This window comes from Sorex araneus, chromosome 10 (genome assembly GCF_027595985.1).
Source record: "Sorex araneus isolate mSorAra2 chromosome 10, mSorAra2.pri, whole genome shotgun sequence".
Lineage (NCBI taxonomy): Eukaryota > Metazoa > Chordata > Mammalia > Eulipotyphla > Soricidae > Sorex > Sorex araneus.
In genome coordinates, this window is record NC_073311.1 from 55,707,248 (window position 1) to 55,716,534 (window position 9,287).

Genomic DNA, 9,287 nt, shown 5'->3' on the forward strand with positions numbered 1-9,287 from the left:
CGTGAAAGACTGGATGAGGTCCTCACTGGGACAAGCTCATCCTCCAGTCTGTTAACTGCCTGCCCAAACAGAACTCAACACCCTTGTAAAAGAGAACAGAGTCCAGAGCCCCTAGAGCTACCAACTCTAACGCTCAGCATACTGTATCATTCTGCTTGCGTGACCCAGCTAAATATACCGACCGTGTAACTTAAACAACAGAAATGTATTTCTCATAGTTCTGGAAACGGGGAGTTTCAAGAACAAGATTCTGGCACAAGGGACAAGGAGATAACTCAAGGGACTAGAGAGGAAGCTTGCACGAGGAGGCTTTGAGTTTGAGCCCCTGTGTAGATCCAGTGTCCCGTACTCCCCTCCCCCCAGTCCCCAGGACTGCCAGGTTTGACCTCGGTGATCTCCAGCATCACAGACTGGAGCACTGAACCCTCTGAACCACGTAGCTGTGCTGCGTTTCACAGGGAGTGGCCCCAAGGTCCCCTGAGCACATGACACCCTTCCCCCACCAACACAAAGAATTCTGGCCAAGTAGATTTCATTGCTCTTCTCTGGATGTTTGGACAACTTCCCAGTTTTGGGCACTGCAGTGTAGCACTGTCATCCCGTTGTTCATTGATTTGCTCAAGTGGGCACCAGTAACGTCTCCATTGTGAGACTTGTTGTTGCTGTTTTTGGCATATCGGATATGCCCCGGGGAGCTTGCCAGGGGAGTTCCCAGGCAATACTCACGGGAACTGGAGTCCACTTCCAGCAATTTTTGGCCAAATAAGCCAGTGGATCATTGGGAGGACCCGGAGATACCCTTAATTCAGGCTCTGCAGTGCTAGAGACCACCAGAACATCCCCCAGGAGGGTTTGGGGACCACCAGTGTTACACAAATCAAGAAAAGCTCATAAGGGTCATGTGACAAGGATTAAACTGGGGTTTGTCTCCTGTACCCTGACTTCAGTGCTGTCTCCCCAGCCTCCACAGCTGCCATTTGATTGGTGTTTGCATGATCTCTATGCATGAGAGAGAGAGAGCAAGCTCCCCGGGGGTTCTTAGAAGGCACCATCCTGGCAGATCAGGGCCCATGCTTAAGATCTCCTGTAATTTTAACACACTTGAAATTGGAGTTTTCCAAGGGCCAGGAGAACTGGTCTGTGGTTGGAAGCTTGCCACAAGAGTGTGGGGGGAGACGGGGAGTGAGGTGGTGCACTTAGGACAGAGAAGGGGCACCATGACACTATGATAGTTGGAAAATGCTCACTCTGGGCAAGAACTGGGTGCTGAAAGGAGGTAAAGGGATATACATGATAACCTGTATTGCAAACCATAATGTTCAAAAGGAGTGGGGGGGAGAGAGAGAGAGACAGAGAGACAGAGAGACTGAGAGACTGAGAGACTGAGACAGAGAGACCTCCTAGTATTTTTGAGCACTACCGGGGTGACTTCTCCCCAAAGGAACAAACAAGAGTGATGAATGTGATGAATAATAACCTCGAACTGCACTAACAGAGATGTTAAACTAAGAATTGTCATCTTTCTAGTTTCTACCAAATTAAAAGCCTGTATACACTGGGAAAATGCTTAAGCATACAAAGTTTTACAGTTTGTTTTCAAAAGAACAATGAGATATAAAAGAAAATTACTCCAGATGGAAGAGAAAAGATAGTAACCAGCAACTATTTTAAAATTTTTTTCTCTCTTTCTCTTTCTTTCTTTCTTTCTTTCTTTCTTTCTTTCTTTCTTTCTTTCTTTCTTTCTTTCTTTCTTTCTTTTTTTCTTTCTTTCTTTCTTTCCTTCCTTCCTTCTTTCCTTTCTTTTGAACCACTGTGAGATAGTTACTCATGGTTGGTTGAGTTTCAATCATACACTGTTCCAACACCCATCCCTCCACCAGTGTACATTTCTCACTACCAATGTCCCCATTTTCCCTCCTACCACTCTCCTCCTCAGTCTATCTCTAGGCACTTTTATTTTTTCTCTCTTAGTCTCTATCTCTCTCTCTATCTCTCCTCTTAGGGGCATTATTGTTTGCAATACAGGTGCTGAGAGATTATTATGTCTGTTCTTTTGCCTGTTTTTATCACGCAGTTCTTATCCAGAGTGACCATTTCCAACTATCTTTATCATTAACCAGCAACTTTAGATAGGGCAAATGTATGGATGTAAATGATAGATGCATATTGAATTTATAAACATTAAAATGTTTATACATTTTATACATCTTATGAGATAGTATAATATCTACAAATAAGATACATGGAAAATTTAATAATGTAGGAGGGAATAAATAGAGTTTTACTGCTTAAAATTTTTCCTTGGTTTGGGTTGTAACAACATTACTAATCTAAGATTAACTAAAAAAAGTTCATTTTCAATTTCTAGGAATACACTAAAAATATTCAAAGCATAGCAAATAATGAAACCACCATAATCTAAGTATTTCGGTAATTTCATTAAATATCAATGTAATAAATATTTCATTTAAAAGACAAAATTAGATTATATTTCAGATGATGCACTGTCTTTACTTTCCTTTTTTTGTTGTACAGAAAATATACCTTAAATGTAAATATATAAATAGAATAAGAGTTTTAATGTGGGAGAAACATATGCCATGTAAACACTAACTAAAATGAGAGGGAAAATCTGCAAGTGAGTCTTCTTTCAATCACAACAAATAAAGAAGTGAGTCAAAGCCCAGTTCTTAGTCACTAAGCTCCACTACATTCACAGTACACCTGAACTCATCTCTCTAAAGAAGACTTGCTTGACTTGGTCAACATTGGTTCCCTCCATTCTTCTTTCTCATTCTTGGTTCCTCAGTTGGTCTTCTGAGCATACCACGAAATCCAGGAATAAGCGTGTTTAAACAAGAGTAAGCTAAATTGTCAATATTCCATATTTCTTTTGCATTGCTTTCCCATGCTGTATCTCCTTCTCTGCCATGATGGGGAGGGTTATTGCAATGATATCACCTTTATTAAGAAAGAGAAAATACTGTGAATATCCAAATGTGGCCAGTTTCTAATTGACCAGATTTTTGAACCAAAGTCTCTGAACCAAATTTAGCTCTCTGAAGTCTGTCTCTGTTTACAAACTATTTTTCCAGACCACTGAAGTTAAATTGGAATTCTTCTTGAAGTCTTATTACTTTTACTGATTTCTGAGTGCTCAGGAGAATGGTTTAAGGTTGCCTGTATGTCTGCAAGATAGAAGAGAGAGTGAGATAAAGAGAGAGAGTCTGTATTCACAGTAAATGCAATTTAACAGAGTAAGCTAAACTCAAAAAATTATAGTATTTGGTATTTTATTGAATTAGTAATTCAGATGGAATAGTAAAACACCTTATTGAAAATTTAATAGTGCTTTGATGATATCAGATTATTCTTGCCTAATAAATGGCAGGAAATCAGAAACACATTTGCAAGGTTTGGACAAATTATGGGACCAGAAATAACATAATAATAATCATTAAAAAGTCAGCCTAGGGGCTGGAGCAATAGCACAGTGGGTAAGGCATTTGCCTTGCACGAGGCCGACACGGCTTTGATTCCCAGCATCCCATATGGTTTCCTGAGCACTGCCAGGAGTTAATTCCTGAGTGCATGAGCCAGGAGTAAGCCCTGTGCATCACTGGGTGTGACCCAAAAGCCAAAAAACAAAAGTCAGCCTACCACAGAGTTATTGTAAAAAAGCTAAATTTACTTATAGAGCAAATGTGTTTTTCTTTTTCACTAACCCTGCCTTAATGATATCTGAAACATTTCTTAAACTTCACAACTTAGAATGAAATAACCAGACACAAGATATATGGTTTAAGAAAGACTAAGAAAACATAGAAATGTATCACTTTTTTAACTGTTATATCTTGTGTGTAGGGTTGAAAGAAGAAACTATTGTTTTTTCAAAGAAATTAAATCACGGTGAAATAGAGCATTACAAATTTGTTCACAATTGCCTTTCAGTCATACAATGGTCCAACACCCATCCCTCCACCAGTGTAACTTTCTAACACTAGTGTCCCCAGTTTCCCTCCCACCCCTTCAAACCACCCCTCATCCCAGCCTGCAGCTATGGCAGGAACCTCCGAAAGAAGAATCTATGGTTAAATGAGAAGATGATTTTATTAATTTAATAAATAGCACAACGGCTAGGGCATTTGCCTTGTACGAAGCTGACCTGGGTTCGATTCTCTCATCCCAACTCGGATAGCCCGGCAAGCTATTGAGAGTATCCTGCCCTCACAGCAGAGCCTGGTAAGCTACCCGTGGCGTATTTGATATGCCAAAAACAGTAACAACAAGTCTCGATGAACAACGGGACGACAGTGCTACAGTGCAGTGCTACTCATAGGATAAAGGGTTGGTATGCCAGATATATAAAGCACTAGGAGAACTCTACCAAAAAAAAGTCAAAAATATGGAAGGAACAGAAACCTGTTCAGAGAAGAAATACAGATGGCCAAAGGGTATTTGAAAAAAAAATATTGGATCACTTATCACCAGGGAAATGCAAATAAAAAGATATCATCTCATGCCAGTGAGACTGGCATACATAGTAGAGAACAAAAATAACTAGTGTTGGTGTAGATGTTGGGAAAAAGGGACCCTCTTTACTGCTGGTGGGAATGATAATTGATCAACCTTTTTTGTAAAACAATATGGACACTTCTGAAAAGATGAAGAACTGAGCTTCTGCATATGACCCAGCAATTCCGCTTCTGGACATTTACCCCATGTGCCCAAAAAATCATTTAAGAAAAGACATCCGCACTCCTATGTTCATTTCAGCACTACTCAGTAGCCAGAATCTAGAACCAACCCAAATGTCCAAGATCATATGAGTGGATAAAGAAACTGTGGTGCATGTACACAGTGAAATATTACTTGGCTGTAAAAAAAATGCTGCCATGTGGATGGAGCTGGAGTGTGGCAGAATAAGTGAAGTTAGTCAGAAAGAGAAGAACAAGCTTGTGAAAGTCCAGTGGGTTCGGTCCTTGTCTTATAGATCACTAACCTGGGTTCAGTCCCTGATACACTATATGGTCCCCTGATCATAGCCAGGAGTGATCCCTGAGCACAGAGCCAGGGGTAAGTCCTGAGCATCACTGGATGTGGCCCCCAAAGCAAAAAAAAAAATGTTGAGGAACAAACGCAGAATGATCTCTCATGTATGTGCGATATGAGGACACAGGGCAGAGGGATAACAAATGTCCAAAATCAGCAGAAACTGAGAGCTTGTCTTTAATGGGAGCCTCATCACAGTAGGGGTGGGTGGGTGAGGGGCACTGGGGCTAACGGTGGAGGGAAGGGGACACCCACGGGAGGGTGTGCTGCTGGAATAGTTCATGTAGGAAATCATACTAATAACACTTTGATGCGTAATTTGTAATCCACTGTGCTCCCAATTTATAAAAATCCAATTAAAATACCATAAAACCAACCATTTTCATAGTTTAGGGTTGAGCCTTCTATATATTTTTTAAATTGAGTCTACTCAGTTACAAAGTTGTTCATGATTGGGTTTCAGTCATACAGTGTTTCAACATTCACCGGTGGCCCCGGGTTCCCTCCCACCCCCTGCCCAGCCTGACTCTATGTCAGAGGGTTCCGAGGATTTCTTTCTTTCCTTCTCCCCCTCACCCCTCTCTGCGTGTGTGTGTGTGTATTTTTTCCTTCTAGGCATTGTGATTTGCAATACGGTTCCTGAAAGGTTATCATGTATATCACCTTACATCCTTTCAGCACTCAGTTCTTGTTCAGAGTGATCATTTCTAATTATCATTGTCATAGTGGTCCCTTCAGTGTCCTAACTGCACTCCCTTCCACCTTTGTGGCAAACTTCCTACGATGGACCAGTCTTCCTCGCCCTCATTTCTACTGCCTTTTTATTATTATCATACTATGAGTGAGATCATTCTGTGGCTGTCCCTCCCTCTCTGACTCATTTCACTCAGCATACTTTTCATGTCCATCCATGTATAGCTAATTTTCATGTGTTCACATACCTGCATACACACCCAAAATGTAAAAAATATGGATTATAATCTCTTTCTTACTCAATGCTTTAGAGATCTTATGTAGCTACTTCATTCTATTAGCATCCTAGTATTAAGAAAGTACACAATTAACCTATTATCTATCTGTACAATATGGTACTTTTAAATTTGGGGGTTTTTTTGGTACAATACATTTTAAAACAACACTTTCCTTTATCTTCTAAAAATGTAATAAATCTCCATAACATAACAATCATCCCAACACAAAATAAGGTGCAATGTATAAAATGTATATGTTTATGTTAAAAATCTATAAAATTTCCATATGTCTACACATAATATATATAAAACTTCAAAATGAATAAATGGATAATGTTGTTGGAGAAAACGAGGGCTTTTCCCTCTCCTTTTGGGTTCTTCTTGCACTGATGGAGAAATTAAATCAACTTCCGACAGAGGGGAAAGAAAAGCAAGTTGAACTGCATGTTGATTGGACATCTGTAAGACTGTGGATTCTGTTTCCACTGAGAGTAAAGAGAGTGTGGATCCTCAGCTAATGACATAGGATTTTGAGATTCAAGGGGAGAAAGCGAGAGGGTCTCAGGATGAGAAGAGACTGATTTCCCAAAGACCTGATCCTCCAAAGGGACACGTTGTGGTGGTTTTGTTCTGGGCACTCAAGGACGTTCAACATGCAGCAACAAGGTCACTACCTCTTGGAGCAATATCTCTTCTCATGGATGTTCAGAGGTGGGGATTAAGATCATTGGCATTCTGATTCCCTTTTATTCAGCTTTTCCCATATAAGTATATATACTGACTTAGAACTAATGAAACCAGAAGCCCTATCATTCCCACATGTGTTCTGTAGATGGTTGGAAAAGCATGTCAGGCAAATCAGTCACCTGCTGCTACATGGTCAGTGATGCACAAGCCAACAGTTTGGTTCTTCAGAGTTCTGTTCCTTACATGCATGCTATCACCACTCCTCCTTCCTGTTTCTCTGGTGGTTCTGAACCACGTTTTAACCATGAGCTTGCTCATTGAGAGGAAGTGAAAGGTGCTGTTATTTGGGTCAGGCTCTGGGCAGGGATTTCACGGCAGTCGAGTCTGTTGTTCTTTGGTGGTTGGTCGGAGATGGATGGCTTAAGAACCTGAGCAGGACTTGCCATACGAGGCTCAGGTTCTCCCCAATCCACGTCGGGCCAGTTATGTGTAGGTTGCTTGCATTAAGGCCTCTTTCAACACTTCCCAGTTTCTCTTTATTCCATGTCCTTCTAGCTGATAGGTAATATCAGGAGCTCATATTATTGGAGTTTGTTGGGGAACAAAACCCCACACAATTTACTTTTCCAACATACATATAGCTCAGAAATTCAGAAGTGGGCAAACAAACAGATACAAAGATATTTCTAGGTGCTTCCCTCAAGCATTGGAAAAATGCAATTTCTTTTACTTGTTAGTTTCTAACGAATCTATTATTAAAGTGAACTTTTGAGTAGTATAAAAATGAGTATTTTTTTCCTTGTGATACAGGGAAGCGATCGACACAGGTAAGAACCAAAGATCAAGATCAGAGCTTCAGAGCTTGGGTTGCTTCATCCGAGAACAGGGGTCGGAAAGCAGAGAGCCTGTTCCATAGCCAGTGGGACACCAAGACTTCTGCTACTTCTCTAGCAAAACTGTTTGCGATTATACCTGAGTTCACATGAAACAATCATTCGTGGAGCTTCCTTTTATTTTCACTCTGAAGTCTTAATTTAAAGAATTTCCTCAGAATACATAGACTGGGAAGGTCACACAAAATTATTGTGAGGGATGTGTGTGAGGAACTTTAGGCCACACCCAGTGGTTCTCAGGGATTATTGCTGGTTCTGTGCTCAAGAGCGAGACCCCCTGTGGTGTTGAGGAGACCATATATGATGCCAGGTATTTGGACTTGGGCCAGCAGAATGTGAGGCAAACACCTTACCTCCTCTACTATCCCTCTGGCAGGGTGTTGGAATTATGGGCATGAGATACCATTATTAATAGCATTGTAATCCCCAGAATCTCAATAAACTTTTATTTTTTTTTTTTTTGGTTTTTGGGTCACACCTGGCGATGCACAGGGGTTACTCCTGGCTCCTCACTCAGGAATTACCCCTGGCGGTACTCAGGGGACCATATGGGATTCTGGGATTAGAACCCGGGTCTGCCGCGTGCAAGGCAAACGCCCTACCCGCTGTGCTATTGCTCCAGCCCCTCAATAAACTTTTTAAAATAAGATTCTGCAAATACAGAGAGTATATCTCCTCTTCACATTATTAATATTTTAAAAAATATTTTTAAAGCATTTCTGTGAGGGGTCAAAGGGGTGCTATAGGGGTTAAGGTGCTTATGTTGCAAGTTATGAGCCCCAATTCAACCTCCAGAGCCAAATATCATTTCCTGAGCACCCCCAGGAGTGATCACTGAGCACCACCGATTGTGATGAGAAAGCAAACACATAGAACCACCACCACCAAAACCCACAAGCATGTGTGTTGCTGCCCATTGTACTGTTCAGTGAATACGTGACATGTGAGAACAGGTTCTGTTTGGAGGCAGCCTAGTAAGCTGGTCCTGGCTGGTGCCAGAGAAGAGGGTGAATGCCTGCGGAGAAGCTCTTGACAAAGTAGGGGCTCTATTGTAACAGCTTTCTACAAGGCTCCAGAAACATTTCCCCAAGTTATTTGTCACCTCAACAAGAGAACCTGGTCAAAGTTGTGTCTGACACCTAGCAGAAAAGGCCAAGGTGGGAAGAAGCAAATATTAAATCCTGGGGAGCTATAAATGGAAGCAGGGACAAGGAAGCAGGTTTCTATTTAGGTCAAAATACAGAAGGATTGGGGACCAGGAGACAAGAGGAAGACAAATCTGATATATCTGTTTGACCAGGTTTTATCTCAGGAAACCCATCTCACTTTCCACTTCTCCCAGATGCTCCACCCTGCTCTCAGCTTTAGTAAAATTGAGTCTAATCTCTGAATAAAATACCTATGTCCCTCACCATCACTTTGTCCCTTCATTTGCAGCATACCTCTATCTAATGTACCACCAGAGAATGTGTCATCCTCTTAGATTCTAACTGGGGACAGGGCAGTTGGAGAGATTAATTCCTTCTGGGTGCTAAGAGAAACCATACCATCAAGATCAGGACCAGCAGGTGCTAAATTCTAATCTGTTGCCACTTTAGAGCTTGACCTTGGTTGTTCTTACAAAACTTCTTTTAGGTCATTGTGAATATTGACTGATAGGTGAACTAAGAACTGGAGTCCTAAA